We start from the raw sequence: 19,499 nt of genomic DNA on the forward strand, positions 1-19,499 counted from the left end.
GCACACATTGTATCCTTCACCTGACATAATTAGGAACATTAAATCCAGACGTTTGACATGGGCAGGGCAGGTAGCATGTATGGGAGAATCCAGAAACGCATATAGAGTGTTAGTTGGGAGAACGGAGGGAAAAAGATCTTTGGAGAGGCCGAGATGTAGATGGGAAGATAATATCAAAATGGATTTGAGGGAGGTGGGATATGATGACAGAGACTGAATTAATCTTGCACAGGATAGGGACCGATGGCGGGCTTATGTGAGGGCGGCAATGAACCTCCGGGTTCCTTAAAAGCCATTTTAAGTAACTAATCGCGACTCTTTCAGCGTGTCTCGACAGTGAAACCTGGCCTGGCTATGCGCGAAACGATTAGTTTATTCTTCTTGTTATATTACATAAAGCTATTTTTGGAACTTACTGTGAGAAATCTGAGAGCGAGGGTTGTTTAGGGCTGACTTAAATATATTTCACAAGCACCCGGCGTCCTCTTCCAACCAGACATTGTCAATCAAGGACATCCAGAGCATGTGATTCATCCCTTAAAGATAAACCTTTAACAGTACACACTTTTTCCTTCTTCACTAAAATCAGTTATAATCTGACTCAGAGTCGCTCGAGAGTCGTCCGACTAGGAATCGGTCGAGAGTCGTCTGACTCGGAGTTGATCGAGAGTCGTCTGACTCGGAGTTGATCGAGAGTCGCCCGATTCGGAGTCGATCGAGAGTCGTCTGACTCGGAGACGATCGAAAGTCGTCTGACTCGGAGACGATTGAAAGTCGTCTGACTTACTCGGAGACGATCGAAAGTCGTCTGACCCGGAGTCGATCGAGAGTCGTCTGACTCGGAGTCGATCCAAAGTCGCCTAATTCGGAGTCGATAGAATCGTCTGACTCAGAGTCGATCGAGAGTCGTCTGATTCGGATCGACTCGGATCGATCGAGAGTCGTCTCACTCGGAGTGAAGCCGAGAGTCGTGTGACTCGAAATTAAAAATCGTTTTCGTTTCCATTTCATTTATTAGGCCTATATTTCGTAGATCTTACATTTGTAGCTTAAGATGTCGAAGAAGTTAAAAATTGTAAATATATATATATATATATATATATATATATATATATATATATATATACAATACACAGCAAGTAGATAAATTGAATTTACAAGGAGAAACCATTAATCAGCTGAGTAGAAGGTATGAGTACGTTTAATTCTATTATTAACTTTTTTCCTTAACCTTCAGAGCTTTAAAGTTCAAATTGAGTACACTGAAAAACAGAATACATGAATAGCGAACTTCATTTTTATGATTATTCAGATTAACAGACGGTAGATGGAGATCAGATTTGTATTACGAAAAAATTATCAATGCTTATCGTAAAATTAGCAATGCTTTCATTAGTACTGACAGTATCTTAATTTCCGTCCACATGTTTCGTCTACAGCTGAGGCAGACATCATCAGTGGCGAGGCACTGTCGTCCCTGGCATGCTGAGGAGATCACTACGCCCGAGATGTATGCAACAGGAAACATTTATTTCAATATTTATCGAAAAGTTAGAGAAAGTGGACATACAATATTTCGATCGCTAAGTAGGCTAATTTTTGTGCAAATGGAATTTTGTTCCCCGACTGAATACACAATTTCAATTCTGCAAGTGGGCGTGCAAAAAACTAATAATCATACTAGCATTTGATACGTTTGTGTAGAAAATTATTTGCAATAAGGATCCAAAATTTAATTTCCATTCATCTCAAAATTCATTTTTATGAATCCCTTTAGCCAAACACCATCGATTATGTAGTGAATTTATGTTCAGCATTAAATTCTAGTCATTTTCTATTGATTAAAACACATCCTGACCAGATATTTATAACACTATTTCAAGAACTTTCTATCTTAACGACTTATGAAATGTTAGTATGAGAAAACAAAGCTTTATTTACATACTACTAAAAAAAAAAAAAACGTTTCCACCTCTGGAATTCATAGATACCTTAATATCAGACTTAATAGGATCTATAAATTCCAATGTGAATTGTAAAATACATTTGAACAAGTTAAAAGAATTCTTAAGGTCCCCCAGTTCTCTATGTTCTGTTAAACCGATTCCCAGTAATTACAGAATTATATTTAAACAAGGTTGGGCGACTAATTACCTGTACATATTTTACGTGTAATTTACATGTAAAATACGTAATGTAATGTGTACTCTTTTGTACACGGAGTAATAAAATAACATTTATTGATTTTGACAATCTAATCATCAATTACTTCATTCATTTTAAGTCCTGATAAGAAAAATGTCTGCTGCAGCAGAAAAAAAATTGTGACTTATACTGCAGTTTTTACATAGATTGCAAAATTTGTTCATATTTACTTCCACTCACTCTAATACTTAGAAAATAGCAACGCTTTGCTTACCTTCAGTTTGTTTCTTGGAAAAACCCCATAATATCTTAACTAATTTTTTGGAGATATTATACAACACAACTAATAGTGAATAAACCTAACATTAGGAACTAATATCACTTGTTAAATACATTTTCCCCTTTGCTGTGGAGACCTTCGGTCCTAGGAGTCATGACGATAAAGTTTTGGTATCTCAAATCGGCCAAATTTTGATCTCCATTACCGGTGATCGCCATTGCACTACTTATTTGCGTCAACGCTTAAGTATTGCTATTCAACGCGGAAATGCAATGAGCGTTTTAGGTACTCTTCCCGAATCCAGCCCTTTGGACGAACTCTTTCTTCTGTAAAATTTATAAAAAAAAATAATAAATAAAAAATGTTGACATTTAAAATAAAATTAATTGGTCAAAACAATTCTTTATTGATTTCCCGAAAGTTTTGCTTTTTTTGTGGGGATTTAAAAATAAACGATTCTAGTGATAAAGGCCTTCTTAAAGTATAACAGTTTAAGATGAATATTATGATTTGAATAAAATAACTCATTAATTTTCCAAATTTTATGTGGTATCAAAGAGTTGGGAAGCATGGCTGAATAGACTTTTGTATGTCAGAACATTAATAAACTTATTTTTTCAATCTTCGCTTCCACTGACATTACTTTGTTGGTCGTAGGCCATGTGTACAGTTCTGTGTAGAAACCTTTGACTTCATCCGGTATGAATTGTAAAATCTTCTTAAGGTCTTCATTTTTTTAAACATTTTATTCGTAGCCTCGAGTTATATGCTAGGATTTTAGCAGTTAAAACTAATTTTTCATCACAAACTGAACAAAGAAAGACTAAAAATAAAAGTTCTTGGAGATTTTTTACGTATTTTAAACTTATTACGTTAATTACGCATTATTTACGCGTGTTTTACTGTAATGTAAATAACCTTTTTTATTCATAAAGTTCCAACGCTGTATTTAAACTTATTAAACCTAATTTGTTTACGTTGTTATTTAGCTATGCTGTATCAACGTCGATGAAATTAATAATAATAATAATAATAATAATAATAATAATAATAATGATTTATTTTAGCTGGCAGAGTTAAGGCCGTAAGGCCTTCTCTTCCATTCAACCAGCAAAAAGTATGCATACATATGTATTAACTTACAAAGAATTCAACAATTTGATTTAGATAAGAGCTACATGTATACAAGCGTTATTTACGAATTAAACAACAAAATACTATGAACTATTAATTAAACACTGAAATACAAACTATGTAGCAGAATTAAGCTAAAATACATAGAATGTTATTATATTTCAAATAATGTTAGATAATATAAAGAGATTATTATGAGACAATTTTGAAAATACAGCACTATCAGGATGCATGTCTAAAGGAAGGAGTAACAATGTAGACAGTGATAGTTTAAGTCAGTATGATTGGAGTGAAATGCTAAGAAGGTTATCTTTTAAGCTGTTTTTAAAAGTGTTTATTGTCTTGCAGCCCCTAATACTTTGTGACAGGGAATTCCATTGTCGCGAGGTGGATACTGTAAAAGATGATGAATAACGAGATGTTCTATGAAGAGGTATACTTAACGTGCCACAGATAAGTGATCTGGTATTTACGTCGTGGTTAGAGTATAGATAAGAGAAACGAGAAAGAAATGGTTATAGCGAGATGGTATCTGGCGAGATGAGGCCCAGGATTCGCCATAGATCACCTGACATTCGCCTTACAGTCGGGAAAAACCTCTGGAAATACCGAACCAGGTTACCAGCCCAAGCGGGAATCGAACCCACGCCCAAACATGGCTCCGGATGAGAAGGCAAGCACCTCTGCCGACTGAGGTACGCCGATTAAACCGTATTAAATAAGGTAATACTAGTTCTGAGCTGTGCGTAATTTCAATAACTCCCCTTCAGTTACGTAGGCCTACAATCTAGATTTTACTGCATTATCTTCAGCTGTTAGGTGCTAGACTTTTGAAAGTATTAATTTCGAAAAACAGAAATTCAGTTATGAATGCATCAATTCAGAACCGGACACAACCGCAGCCCGGGGGCCTTGGATTTCATTATCCCGGGTTAGAATCAAGTAATGGACGCCATTCATAATTCATTTTTGTTTTGGAATTCGGTTCATTTCAATTGCTAAATGGGGCGCGGGATTGCCAAGCTCCTAAAAACCAATTATCCGAGACAGACTCATCAGGAGGGGCTGGCACCTGCAGCCGTGCTCAATGGACTCACCTCCATTGTGCCCCAGTCGTTTGCGCCGCACAAAAGAAGCTCTGACGTAGGAATTTCGGAAATATTTTGTAATTGACTTGTGAAACCCACCCGCGCTACAGCCAGGAGATGGTCTCAAGGGTTCAATCTCGTGGCACTTGGCACGGAATGTGGCGGCTGGTACACTGCATTGAGAAACTCACTACATGCATGCGAAACACACGGAAAACATCACCTCTTGCAATACATGGCAACTCCACAACCGTGTACCCATCAATGTTTCACTGAATGACAAATTTATTGGAAGAGACTTTCAGAGGGTGAAGTACGAAAAGACAAGATTAATCTTAAAGATTTACAGACTTACTTACAAATTAATTTTAGAGAATCCGGACGTTCATTGCCGCCCTCTTATAAGCCCGCCATTGGTCCCTATCCTGAGCAAGGTTAATTCAGTCCCTACCGTCATATTCCACCTTCCTCAAATCCATTTTAATATTACCCTCCCACATACGTCTTGGCCTCCCCAAAAGACTTTTCCACTCCGGCCTCCAAACTAACATTATATGCGATGAAAAGTGAGTGGAACGGAGAAAAATTCTCTCCGGCACAGGGATTTGAACCCCGGTTTTCAGCTCTACGGTCTATCCACTAAGCCACACCGGATTCCCATCCCAATGTCGGATTGAATCCTCTCAGTTTAAGTTCCATGTCTTGGGTTCCCTCTTGTGGCCTACCCTCATGCACTGCGTCATAAATGTATGACAATAGCACAATGTCCACACATGTGCAGAGGTGCACTCGTTATGAGTGACTATGTGGCCGGGATCCGACGAAATAAGCGAAAGGATTCAATCCGACATCGGGATGGGAATCCGGTGTGGCTCAGTGGATAGAGCATCAGCACGTAGAGCTGAAAACCCGGGTTCAAATCCCGGTGCCGGAGAGAATTTTTCTCCGTTCCACTAATCTTTCATCATATGATGACGCAGAATTTCTGTACGGAAATATCATATATATTCGGTACATCATAATAATATAACTTTATATGCATTTCTGGACTCACCCATACGTGCTACATACCCTGCCCATCTCAAACGTCTGGATTTAATGTTCCTAATTATGTCAGGTGAAGAATACAATGCGTGCACTTCTGCGTTGTGTAGCTTTCTCCATTCTCCTGTAACTTCATCCCTCATAGCCCCAAGTATTTTCCTAAACATCTTATTCTCAAACACCCTTAACCTCTGTGTCTCTCTCAAAGTAGAGTCCAAGTTTCACAACTATAAAGAACTACCCGTAATATAACTGTTTTTATAAATTCTAACTTTCTTTTTGAAAGCAGACTGGATTACAAAAGCTTCTCAACCGAATAATAGCAGGCATTTCCCGTATATATTCTGCGTTTAATTTCCTCCCTAGTGTCATTTTTGTTATTGTTTTTCCAAAGTACTTTAATTTTCCTACCTCTTCAATGAATAAATTTCCAATTTGTATATTTCCATTTCGTACATGTTCTGATCACATGACATAATCATATACGTTGTACTATCGGGATTTATTTCAAACCTATCTCATTACTTGCTTCAAGTAAAATTCCCGTGTTTTCTCTAATAGTGTGTGGATTTTCTCCTAACATATTCACCGTCATCAGACAGATAAATTACAGACCAGACAGATAAACTTACAGACAGAAAGACGATGGTGTTGAACAGCAATCTCGTGTATAAAAAATTCAGCTTCACAGGAGTGAAAAAACGTTTGAATATCTTGATAACGAACAAATGTCTGGCATACGAGGATATTTAAATGTACAGTTTGTATCTATGCCTTGACTTATGACGTGTTAACAAAATAATTCTGTCTTTTAAGTAACCCCATAGGAAGAAGTCCAAATTCTGTCTGGTATGCCCTTTGAGTAGCTGTAATTGAATTCGTAATCCAGTATTGCTTCACAAGGAAGAGCCGTTGATTTAATGTGTACTGCGTTTTCAGTGACTTAAACAAAATGTCGAAAACAGGTGCCAACAATAAGGAATAAAGAATAAACATCTACGCATCTCGTGACAGGGAATCAAAACTCCTATTTAATTTGACGTTAAAAACTGGTCATTAAGTGAATTTCCTGCCGAATAAATAAAGAATTTTCAACATTTGCTATTTGGTTTGTTTAGTCAACTGTCTGAAGAAAGATTTGAACCTTATAAGTAAAACCAATAAGGCATCACTCATGATACAACTAGGTCAGGAGATAATGGGGAAGGGTGGCCAGTTCCTTTCCCCTTCCAATGCATATATTGCCGATAATCTACATATTCCACTAATCAGATTTCAGATACATACAAACAATTGTTCTTCCCCTGACATATATCGTCAAGTGAGATGTTCTGTCTGATAATAGATATCCATATTAGTAAGAACCTCAATCAGAGGTAACATTTGCTATAGAGGTTAGTAATCTCTGAAAGATAGTCTACATTTGAGGTATAACAAATTGCATCAATTGTTTTGAAATAAAAAAAGAAATGTGTTAGTTCTATATAAATCACTCTGTAGCCTATATGGCTGCCGTAGCAGGGGATCTAGCTCCTGGGCGACAGGTCGAGCATCAGCCGGTAAAATACTTCCTACAACGGCGGAAGCAGAAATGGATTTTGAAACCTATCTTACCAATAGATTTTGAAAGTGTGGTCCTTCCTCTAAAGAAACTTGATATTCCGAAATGAGATATGAGTCAAAATACGGTAGTTTCATTTAATGTCCCTCCCCCCAATATCGGACACTTCTCAGTATCAGACTATTATAATCATTTAATTCGAGAAAAATTCGTTCCGGCACCGGGAATCGAACCCGGGACCTCTCAGCTCTGCGCGCTGAGTGCTCTTTCCAACTGAGCTATGCCGGGAAACGATCCACGGTGCCGGCCGAACTCCTCTCGTAATGCTTTACGGCCTTACTACCTGTACTTTAGACAATGTAAGTCATACATGCAGGAGCGCATATTTAAATGACTTTATGGCCATATTCAACCTCATAGCTCAGTCCCGGCATAGCTCAGTTGGAAAGAGCACTCAGCGCGCAGAGCTGAGAGGTCCCGGGTTCGATTCCCGGTGCCGGAATGAATTTTTCTCGAATTAAATGATTATAATACACATTGGCTACTTCATAGTAGTCGTGTAATATTCAATGAGGTAAGCGAGACCTCTATAATGAATATGTGATGTATGAGACTACTATTTTTAATTCTCGGGACGTGTCCGCTACTGAAAAGTTTCACTGTAATGACACACAGTTGACGTTACCTATCTACAGATATACTTATCTTTGATTACAAACGGAAACATGTAATTTACAGATTGACATATTTATTGAGACATATGCACACATTTACACTTCATTATAATGGAGAGACATGCTTACTTACAAATTGACCGATATAATCTTAGTCAATAGTTGAATTAATATTGACTGACATTCGTCATCATAATTTATCTACTCATATGGAGATCAATTTTCGAACTTATTTATATAATGAATTGAAATACACGCGACAAACTGCCTAACTAACTGACAAACTAAAAGACTGACAGACTCACATAACCACAGTTTTAACCTACTGACGAACACGTTTACAAATCAAGCATCTTAAAATCCAATGGACTCGTATTCAAATTACCGAATTTAGACTCCCTGCACTGAGATTTAATATTCAGTTTGCTGATAAATTTGCAGTGTTCTGTAAAAAAAATTGATAAACGTATAACTACACAAGATTTTTGATGCAGAATTAATCAGAAACTATGCTGAAATTATGTACTTAATGATTAACACGTCTGACCAAGATGTATTGGTGTGCTTGTTAAACGATGTGATTGGATTGACTTAAGGGGACACTCAACTATATTTTGGAACTTTTTTCCTATTTGACCAATCTTTTTCAAATTTGGAGAAAAAGTTTAATATACACATGGAAAGTAACATGCAAAATCTCAGCTCATTAGATCCAATACTTTTAAAAATAAAAATATTTCAATTTTTAATCAATCATTAATTGAAGTATCACTTTTAATTATCATTATTTATTTTTTGGCTTTGTGCATTTGACTGTGACTTCTCAATGAATAGGGGAAGAATTCTGCGTATTGATTTAGTTCTGTCACGTAAATTAGTGTAGAAATTTAATTTTTCATTTCTAGCTGGCTACGGACTGGAAGGTCCGGGGTTCGATCCCAGGTGGTGACAGGATTTTTTCTCGTTGCCAAACTTTCAGAACGGCCCCAAGGTTCACTCAGCCTTCTATAAAATTGAGTACCGGGTCTTTCCCGGGGGTAAAAGGCGGTCAGAGCGTGGTGCCGACCACACCACCTCATTCTAGTGCCGAGGTCATGGAAAGCATGGGGCTCTACCTCCATGCCCCCCAAGTGCCTTCATGGCATGTTACGGGGATACCTTTACCTTTTACCTTTTATGACACTTTTTCTCCAATTTTTAAGTTCAGTGTCCCCTTAAAGGCAAAATTACATATATCAATAACCTCCAGACCGTGATGCTCAAATAGAAGGACGTACATCCAATGTGACGGGATTTACAAACAGATAAATATGCAGGCCGAATAAACTAACAGAATAATAGAATAAAATAAAAATAAACGTCGTCAGTCGGACAAAGAGGCAAACAGGGAAAAGAAGCAGAGACACAGACGAAAAAAAACAATGGATTTTTTTAAAAGAAAAGGCACGTTTCATTACAAGAAAATTTCGTGTGACGTAGAAAACAGATGCGCCAGTAGTTAAAACTACGACCATGCGTTTTATACGTGGAGGATCGTATCTTTTATGAACAATTAACTCAACATCAGTTCATAACTGCTTCCAATAAGGGTAGAGTATACTGTACCAAACACCCTTCAGTTCACAAGATGGCCACTGTCTCTTGAAGCGCTCTCTACGCCAGTGCACAACACGATACGGCTAATTGGAGCCGCTGTAATGAATGGTTCAAGATGCCACTCTAATAGAGAGAGCTGTCCAACCGAGTGGACATCATGGCAGTAAAGTTTTTGACAGCGCCGCAAACGCAACCACCCAGATCCCATCACCCGCAATAAGCCAAGGCCATAAAGGACGAACAAGGCCTCCTTCAACTTAATAAAAGAAGAGTTCGTCAATTAACCTAAAACGTTCGCAAGCCATTTATTTTAAACCTATTTCAGTTTGCTTCCATTTTTTTGATCAACATTCGGACCTTCTTCGTGCCTTAAATGTTAGAAGTTGTGCATACAAATCCAATAGAAGTCTGCTTTAATTTCAGCCGTAAGGCTTCCACAGAAGTTGAATGCGTAATGAACGGTGTTGTGCAAACAGCATTAAACTAGCTTTGTAAACAGTGAAATACGAAACTAGTGGGACACTCCGATATTAAATTAAAAATAAATAAGCATATCTCAGAAACACATATTTACCCACCTAGCTGCTGAAATCTGACTTCCAGGCAAACAGCCAAAGTGACTTAAAGCCAGGTAGGCCCACAGTCAGAATGACATGATGGCGGGTGGACAGAGACAGATATACCGACTAACAAGCAGATAGCACGTCAGAGATACACATACCGACTTGCAAGCAAGCAGACAGATAGATAGGGAGACACACAGACTTGCAAGCAAACACACAGAGAGGGAGACATACAGACTTGCAAGCAAACACACACAGAGGAAGACATACAGACTTGCAAGCAAATACACAGAGAGGGAGACATACAGACTTGCAAGCAAACACACAGAGAGGGAGACATACAACCTTGCAAGCAGACAGATAGGGAGACATACAGACTTGCAAGTAGACAGATAGAGGGACATACAACCTTGCAAGCAGACTGATAGGGAGAGACACAGACTTGCAAGCAAACACACAGAGAGGAAGACATACAGACTTGCAAGCAGACAGATAGGGAGACACACAGACTTGCAAGCAAACACACAGAGAGGGAGACATACAGACTTGCAAGCAAACACACACAGAGGAAGACATACAGACTTGCAAGCAGACAGATAGGGAGACACAGACTTGCAAGCAAACACACAGATAGGGAGACATACAACCTTGCAAGCAGACAGATAGGGAGACATACAGACTTGCAAGCAGACAGATAGGGAGACATACAACCTTGCAAGCAGACTGATAGGGAGAGACACAGACTTGCAAGCAAACACACAGAGAGGGAGACATACAGACTTGCAAGCAAACACACAGGAGGGAGACATACAACCTTGCAAGCAGACAGATAGGGAGACATACAGACTTGCAAGTAGACAGATAGGGGGACATACAACCTTGCAAGCAGACTGATAGGGAGACACACAGACTTGCAAGCAGACAGATAGGGAGACACACAGACTTGCAAGCAAACACACAGAGAGGGAGACATACAGACTTGCAAGCAGACAGATAGGGAGACACACAGACTTGCAAGTAAACACACAGAGAGGGAGACACACAGACTTGCAAGCAAACACACAGAGAGGGAGATATACAGACTTGCAAGCAAACACACAGAGAGGGAGACATACAACCTTGCAAGCAGACAGATAGGGAGACATACAGACTTGCAACAAAGCAGACAGATAGGTGGGGACACAGACTTGCAAGCAAGCGGACATACATATAGACATATCGACTTGCAAGCAGGCAGACAAACAGACATACCAACTTGCAAGCAGGCAGACTGATAAACATCACTTGCAAGCAGACAGGCAGATAGGCATACCGACTTGCAAGCAGGCAGACAGGTAGGTAGACAAACCGACTTGAAGGCAGGCAGATAGACACACAGACTTGAAAGCAGGTAGAAAAAAAGAGGGAAAGAGGGATACAAACTTGCATGCAGGCAGAGAAGCAGAGAGATATATATATAGGCTTGCAAGTAGGCAGAAAGACAGATACATCGACTTGCAAGTCGACAGACAGACCATATTACAGCAGACTAAAAAAAACTAAGAGGCTTATAGATAGAAAGACATAGATATTTACAGACAGGAGAGACAAACTTGCAGGCAGAAAGATTTACCGACAGACTAACAATCAAGAAGGTAGGCAGACAAATTGACGAACATGGACACAGATCGTTTGACATAATGATTTGTACAGTTTTATATACCACTTGACATACTTAAGACTCCTGGTTGGACTTACAGTGACTGACAAATTCCAAACTCCTCCACCGACTTCCTACAAGAATTACAGAATGAGTGACACTTCCGGACGAACAGGGACTGACAAACTTAATTACTGAATGACTAACTGAATTCCAGACAAAGAGATTAAAGCATAATGCCTTGAAAACGTTTAGAATAAATGGTAGACTTGTAATGTAAGAGAAAGGCATACGATTGGTTGTTACTTGTTTGGGAAACAAAACCAAGCAACTTTGAGATTTGGAGTGGAATGTACTGGGGCAGGTAATAAAGTTACTTTGGTCGGGTAATTCGGAGAGCGAGCGTCACTGTGATGGCCGGCGTCGCCGTCAGTGCCAGGTGACCGCGCATCAATGGAGTCGTGTCAGCACATGTGCCGCTGAGAGATCCTCCGCCTTCAAGAGCGTTTAATAACACGGCCATCCCGTCATTACCTGTCCGGAGCACACCACTACAAGCAGCCTCAATAGCGCAGATGGTAAGGGTTGCTTTCACGGCAAACATCGCAATTTTAACGTGTTCAGATAAAATCTGCAGTACACTCAATCTATCATACAATGTGTGCATGACATCCATACACTTTATAAGCAAAAAGCGCCTGGGATATTTGTATCTTCGAGAGATTTGTGTACGAAGGGCAATAATGACAGAAACGCATATACAGTGGTCTTCAAATTAATTGAAACGAGCTTTTTTTTTTTTCATAAAAATATTTTCCTTTAATAACCAAATGAAAGGATTGAATACTGCTGTTATCCCATCTCTTCAGGTAGTTCTTTGTCTTCCAATCTTCCTTCTTCCTTCCGTATCCACTATTATACACTTCTAGGAAGCCTGTCTCCATTCATCTTTTGCACGTGCCCATGCCATTTCAACTGCTTTGTTGAGATGTCATCCAAAATTATATGTTTGTCATTTTTTGCCTAATAACTTCATTTTTAATTGCTTCTCTTCGTGAGGTTCTGGAAGCTCTACGCCAAAAATTCATTTCTGTTGCTCATAATTGAAGGGTTCAGAGCCGTAGTGGGCCAAGCGCCATTTATTAAAAACGGAGAAAGCAAGGGTTAAAGGTAAGTGAATGCCATAGTTTAATGAAGATTGACATATCATTTAGTTTTAATGTGTATACTTTATATTACTTGTTATAGGTTTCCATTGAATTATGGTAATAACTTCATTTTAACCCTTGTTTTCTACGGTTTTAGTAAATGGCGCTTTGCCCCCTGTGGTTCTGAACCCTTCAATTTAGCTTTGTTTCCTTCAATGGCCAAATTTCTGATGACAACAAGGAATTTGGAAGATGAACTATGGAGCGATAGAGAAGAATGGAAAAGGGCAATCGGAAGATGTAAAAAAAATTGACTTTTTATTACTTGGTTATTTAACGACGCTGTATCAACTACGAGGTTATTTAGCGTGGATGAAATTGATGATAGCGAGATGGTATTTGGCGAGATGAGGCCAAGGATTCGCCATAGATTACTTGACATTTGTCTTACGGTTGGAAAGATACTGAACTCGCTATAATAGAGTTCATTAGCAGCTACCGTAAAGGCTCACTGTCAAATGACATAGATTTGCTGGTAGTGCTCCTCCAGTTCACCCTAAAGTGTTAATCTAGTGACATAACGTCAATTTCCGTCTTCTCATCCCCTTCAGAATTTTCTGAGTTGCCAGAGAAAGAATTCCCACGAAGTGAGACAAATGACCAATACGTTTGGAGCTTACATAATTCCTTACCCAGTGCCCCATACATTCTCTTGCAAGGACGCTCTCTGGTGTACAGTGGTCACAGAATATCTCCGAACCTGACAACCGTTACGATAACAATTTAGATTTCTGGAAGCGGACTCGCGGGAGGAAGAGACGGGTGTAGACATTATATGTATGAAAACGAATCCTCCACACTGCTACTGAAATTAAAACAAAATCCTCTCACTGTTACTGTCAAACTCATTTACTTCACTGTAATAGAGGAGAAACATTTAGAACGGTAAGTACTGTAGTCTATGTTTTCAATTTTAACATACACGTACAACAATCCGCACTAAATCATTTGTTTGTTTCTCCTTATGTCGTCCTTGTTTACCTGTGACGTAGGCCAGGCTCGCAGATGTATTGTGTCCACTGTACGTTTAAGTTAGCATTCCAGTCTCATCATTGTTGGTTCCGAGACAGCACAAAAATTTTAAAACCTGGTTTGTTGAAGTAATAAATCACGGATCAGGATGAATATATAAAAAAACAATTAAAACTCGGTTAAGTCTGTGCACCAGCCGATGACCTTGGACGAGCTCAGTAAATACCTCTGACAATGTGGAATAAGATCACATGCGTGTTATGGATGACAGAGCAGTTCATCGTTGTTTTAGAACGCAATATGGAATACGTGAATATCCATATTTTATTTTGGATACTTTTAGACACTTTTTATACGGACATTCTATATTGTTCAAATTACTGCAGAGTGTAGATCAATTATTTTAGTCGGTTATTTAGTGATGTTACGTCAATTAAGTGGTTATCTAGCATCGATGTATTTTTATATAATGTAGAGGTAGTTCGGTGAGATGAGTCTGAGAATTCACCAAAGGATTAACTTACCCAAATTTCGCCTTATCGTTGGGAATACGAAAAGGAAATCCAAATAGGCAATGATCCCAAGCGGGATTCAAACCCACGGCCAAACACAGCCTCAAGATAAGAATCCCGCTCGCTAAATCCTAGATGTCAGTAGCACCAACTTGTTAAATAATCGCAATATTAATCCATGCAACAGATATGTAGGCTTAAGTGTACCGGGACATGACTGCCTATTTTAGCGCTTGAACTTGCAAATGACATATAGGCCCAACTGAACTATTCCTATGTCGCAGGCTTATGAAATTTATACCAGGCATTAAACAATGCTTATAGTATCTTTTGATGAAAAATTAAATTACTTATCCCTAACAGAATATTTATAATGAGTGTCCCCAAATACGGTAATTAGAATTTCCCGTAACCTTGACTTTTCAAAAGTTAGGTATCCTTATCTCATAAATTAATGAAGATAGAATCATGAAATTTTTGTGGCAGGTACATATTAATTCGCTCTTCAAAATGAATGGAGTGGTTTGCTTTTAAACGTCATCATTGAATTTTTAAAAATTTCAAAATTAAGGAAAATTTTGGAAAAAAATAATGTTCATATATATTTTTTTAATTTTGTACATATGTGGTGTTTAGTTAAGAAATAGTGCATTCATTTTATCATGTAATATATTCTCATCATGCCAGAAAAAATGAGAGAGGTTTGACTAAAATTCTATGAGATATGTGTACCTAACTGATGAAGAATGCGTAACAATTTATTTTCTAATTACCGTATTTGAGGGCACCCTATAAATAATCTGTTAGGGATAAGTGACTTAATTTTTCATCGAAAGATAGCCTACTATAGGCTAAGCATTGTTTAATGCATGGTATAAATTTCGTAAACCTGTGACATAGGAATGTTTCAGTAGGGCCTATATGTCATTTGCAGGTTCAAGAGCTAAAATAGGTAAGTCGTCATGTCTCAATACCCTTAAATAGAAGCATTTCAAAACATTATTTCCCAACCCAAGAACTTTAACAAGAAATATCGAACTGGCAGATATATTTCTACTAAATAAGGCTTATAATAGCAATTAACAATCATTATCGTAATACAGAATATTTACTAGCTTATACTGACTTTTTTTTACAGGCATTTGACATTTTAAATGAAACGTTCTAAATTATAATACAGTAATCAGATTTTATAAGAAACCAGCCGTACCCGTGCGCTCCGCTGCACCTTTTAGAAATAAATATAAAGTAATTACATAATTAAAATAGGACATTTGATCCAGGGAACAACTTTTACAACAGCGCAAGATAATCTGGTTCGCTCATTACCCAATTTTTTTGCATTGCTTTTATTCCATATATATTTTATGTATTTTAACACGATTCAATTGAGCATAGTTAAAATTTGAATTATAAAATAATGGATTGCTAAGCTAACGTACTATTACTGCATACTAAATCAATACACTCTCGTTGTTCGTTAATTCTCTGAGATTAAAATGAGTGTGTACATAAATATTATTTTAAGAAATACAGAAAACGAATGTACAAAAAAGACTATCAAATTTTCTGTGCATAGGAAGCTATTTTAATCTTACCTGTCCTCGATTTACTAAGAAGTTACTGTAATAACATTATAGCAGTATGTCCATCTAGAGAAACGGCACTTTCCAATGGTGAAATAATAATTAATTATACAAATCGGTTAATTTAGCTTCTGATATTACTTCATACAAACAAAGAAACATTCTCTGTAGGCTATGTTTAATAGCTTTCGATTGTTGATGTCCAAGGCCCCTGTTTCGATTGTTGTTGTCCAAGGCCCCTTATAGACGAAGTCATTTGTTCTTAATTCATTGCACCGTCTTAGATGGCGTTATTTTAATTTTAAAACTCATTTATCTCATTAAATGTCAGTCCTACCAAATTTTGTAAAGAATAAAACTTATCGGAAATCATTTTTGAAGAAACTTTTGTTATGTAACATTTTTCACAAAATCAATAATAAGCGAGATATTTCGATTTATTTAATTCAGGCCCCCTTATAACCCCCCTTCTAAATAAAGTATTTTGAATGCCATATAGCCTAAAATCTAAGTTACAACGAACTTAATTTATATTCCAATTTTCATATAAATCGGTTCAGCCATTATCGCGTGAAAAGGTAACAAACATACAGACAGACATACAAACAAAAATTGCAAAAATGCGATTTTCGATTTCAGGGTGGTTAATTATATATGTTAGGACCAATTATTTTTGGAAAATCGAAAATTACCAGAAAAATTTCGGCTACAGATTTATTATTAGTATAGATTACGATCATCACTTACCAGTACCCATATGTCTATTAGATATTCTTGCAGCTCATGCAGGATCTTACCTGAAAAATAAATAGACAATGTTAGCACTCCTGTATTATAAGGTGCTGAATTTGTTTTATGCTTTGTTCATCGTAACGAACTATGGGCTATGCATATGAAATACACGATGGATGGTAACCTCTACACCAAAATGAAACTGATAATAGATCGCGAGGTCAGATCTGAAAATTCTAAATAAGTTTTTTTTCTAACATTCACTGTTTTAGAGGAAATCGTTATGTTTCTGTGAAGCATTTGGCAACAGCACGGCAGCTTTAGCAAGCGCAGTGTAACCAGGTGATCAAACCAAGCGGGAATCGAACCCGCGTCCGAGCGCAACTCCGGATCGGCGGGAAAGCGCCTTAGCCCAGTGTTCCGCAACCGGTGTGCCTTCACAAGGTGAAAGATGTGACGCGAAAATTAATTGAAATTAAAATGGTGTGTTGACAAAACATGACCAATCCCCGAGTGTAAAAGGTAAAGGTATCCCCGTAACATGCCATGAAGGCACTTGGGGGGCATGGAGGTAGAGCCCAATGCTTTCCTTGACCTCGGCACTAGAATGAGGTGGTGTGGTCGGCACCACGCTCTGACAGCCTTTTACAACCGGAAAAGACCCGGTACTCAATTTTATAGGAGGCTGAGTGAACCTCGGGGCCGTTCTGAAAGTTTGGCACCGAGAAAAAATCCTGTCACCACCTGGGATCGAACCCCGGACCTTCCAGTCCGTAGCCAGCTGCTCTAGCAACTGAGCTACCCGGCCGCCCTCTCAGTAATACTATAGTCCCAGTAAATTGAAACGACATTTGGCAACAATACATTCTTTTCTGTCAAACAAAGATGTGTATTATTATCGTCGGTTGTTGGAACAAAATAAAAAAACAAGTGACGCTCATGACGGTGTCGGTACAGGTTTCACAAAAAGTACAGGAAGCTAGCTATAAGGTAGCCGAACTTACCCTAAAGGGCAAAAAAAAAAAAAACACACACACACACATAATAGCTGAAACGTTGTTAATACCTGAAAATGGGTCGTTTGAAGTGCTTCCAATTATATGGCCCCTTGCTGACAGTAATAAAGTGTTGATGGACTTAATCAAAGAACATTTAGTAATCCTGCAGCAGAAGTTCAAGTATTATATCGGAGAGAGTGTTCAAGATTTTTACTGGGTTCGTGATTCATTCATTATGAATTCAAAACATCTTCCGAATAATATACTCGTACAAGAGGAACTAGCAAATTTAACAGCAGACAGAATATTAAAATTAAAGCTTCTCGAAGTGCCTTTGGAAACATTTTGGTTGTCAATAAGGAGTGAGTACCCGGCTATCTTCGAGATGGCAGTTAATATGTTATTGCCATTTTCAACTACATATGTTTGTGAACTGGGCTTCTCGACTTTAACTTAAAACTAAAACATCAAAGAGGGAGAGACTCAAATCTATCGACGAAGAAATTAGGCTTGCACTGTTAAAGATTCCACCACAGATCAGCCACCTGTGTGCAGCTAAGCAGGCACAAGTATCACATTGAAAGTATGAGTAGAGTTATTTATTTTAATATTAGTAATGAAAATGCGTATTTTCTACAGTGAATTAAAGTTCATGAATTCTTAATAAATGCAAAAGTCTATGTGTTTTATAATAACAACGACAACAGCAACAACAGTAATAATAATAATAATAATAATAATAATAATAATAATAATAATAAATTTAATTACATTACATAATTATATTAAGAGAGTCACATCATATATTTCTGAGGGAATTAATATTTTGGTGTGCAGTGTTAAGTCTAGGTCCATCTAGGGTGTGCCATGAGTATAAAAATATTGCGGAACACTACCTTAACCGACTGAGCTATGCCAGTAGCTGGTCTCTAATAATGGAGATAATAAATAGGTCAGCAACACACAACCGACAGCATAAACGTTTTACTCAATTATAGGGCTCTGTTAAAAAATAATACGGAATGTCATAAAATAAACTTATTTTCTTTTCATGTCTACCAGTTCAAAAATCCAAACAATTTAAACAATTATAAAGACACGACGGAGACATTCCTAAGACCCTCAACAGACAGCGAATCTTCGCAATTGCACGAAAGATGTCGCTATTGATTGTCGTTTCCATGACAGCCTTTGTTCCGCACTGGTTTGTCTACTTGGATTAGTCTCAGTGACAAAACAAATGGAATTTAAGAGACCCGTCCCGCGAGCAGAAACCCCCAGACACAAACGTAATCGTATTTATTTTGCTCTGTAACTTTTAATGTTGAAGTTTTGCAGAATCCACTACTTGCCATAATACCTCTACGAACATCTCTTTGGGATTTATCCAATTTTCTCTCTTTCTCTCGCTCCTCTTCACTCCTTTAACCAATCTGTCTGCCGTCTGCTTTCGCTTAATTTTACACCATAGCCTTCTCTCGCAGTTCTGGTTGCTATAACTTATAATGCTTGCCGGCAGCCACTGCACGTATCCGCGGAGTATGGGATGTTATTTTTAAACCTGAGGGCTTTCTGGCTCATCGATAGGGAGAGAGACAAAAGGGGAATCTGAGAAAACATCAAGGATTGGCGGAAGGTGGCGGTGCACCCTCGCGAAGAATCAGCAGATGGGAAATGGCAGTGGGCGATCATTGTTACAACAGGTAGAACAAGGTTCTTACTTGTTCATCGGGCCTAACATTCATTCATGCATCGCTAAGTGGCTCA

At 38.1% G+C, this 19,499-nt stretch overlaps 2 non-coding genes across 2 annotated transcripts; one reads left to right on the plus strand and one right to left on the minus strand.

Annotated features, from left to right (window-relative positions):
* Positions 1-7,464: 7,464 nt before the first annotated feature.
* TRNAC-GCA (transfer RNA cysteine (anticodon GCA)) lies at positions 7,465-7,541 on the minus strand. Its single transcript has one exon. It is a non-coding gene; the product is annotated as a tRNA-Cys (tRNA).
* A 136-nt stretch (positions 7,542-7,677) lies between these two features.
* TRNAC-GCA (transfer RNA cysteine (anticodon GCA)) lies at positions 7,678-7,754 on the plus strand. The gene has a single exon. It is a non-coding gene; the product is annotated as a tRNA-Cys (tRNA).
* The last annotated feature ends 11,745 nt before the right edge of the window (positions 7,755-19,499 follow it).

This window comes from Periplaneta americana, chromosome 2, assembly GCF_040183065.1.
Source record: "Periplaneta americana isolate PAMFEO1 chromosome 2, P.americana_PAMFEO1_priV1, whole genome shotgun sequence".
NCBI lineage: Eukaryota > Metazoa > Arthropoda > Insecta > Blattodea > Blattidae > Periplaneta > Periplaneta americana.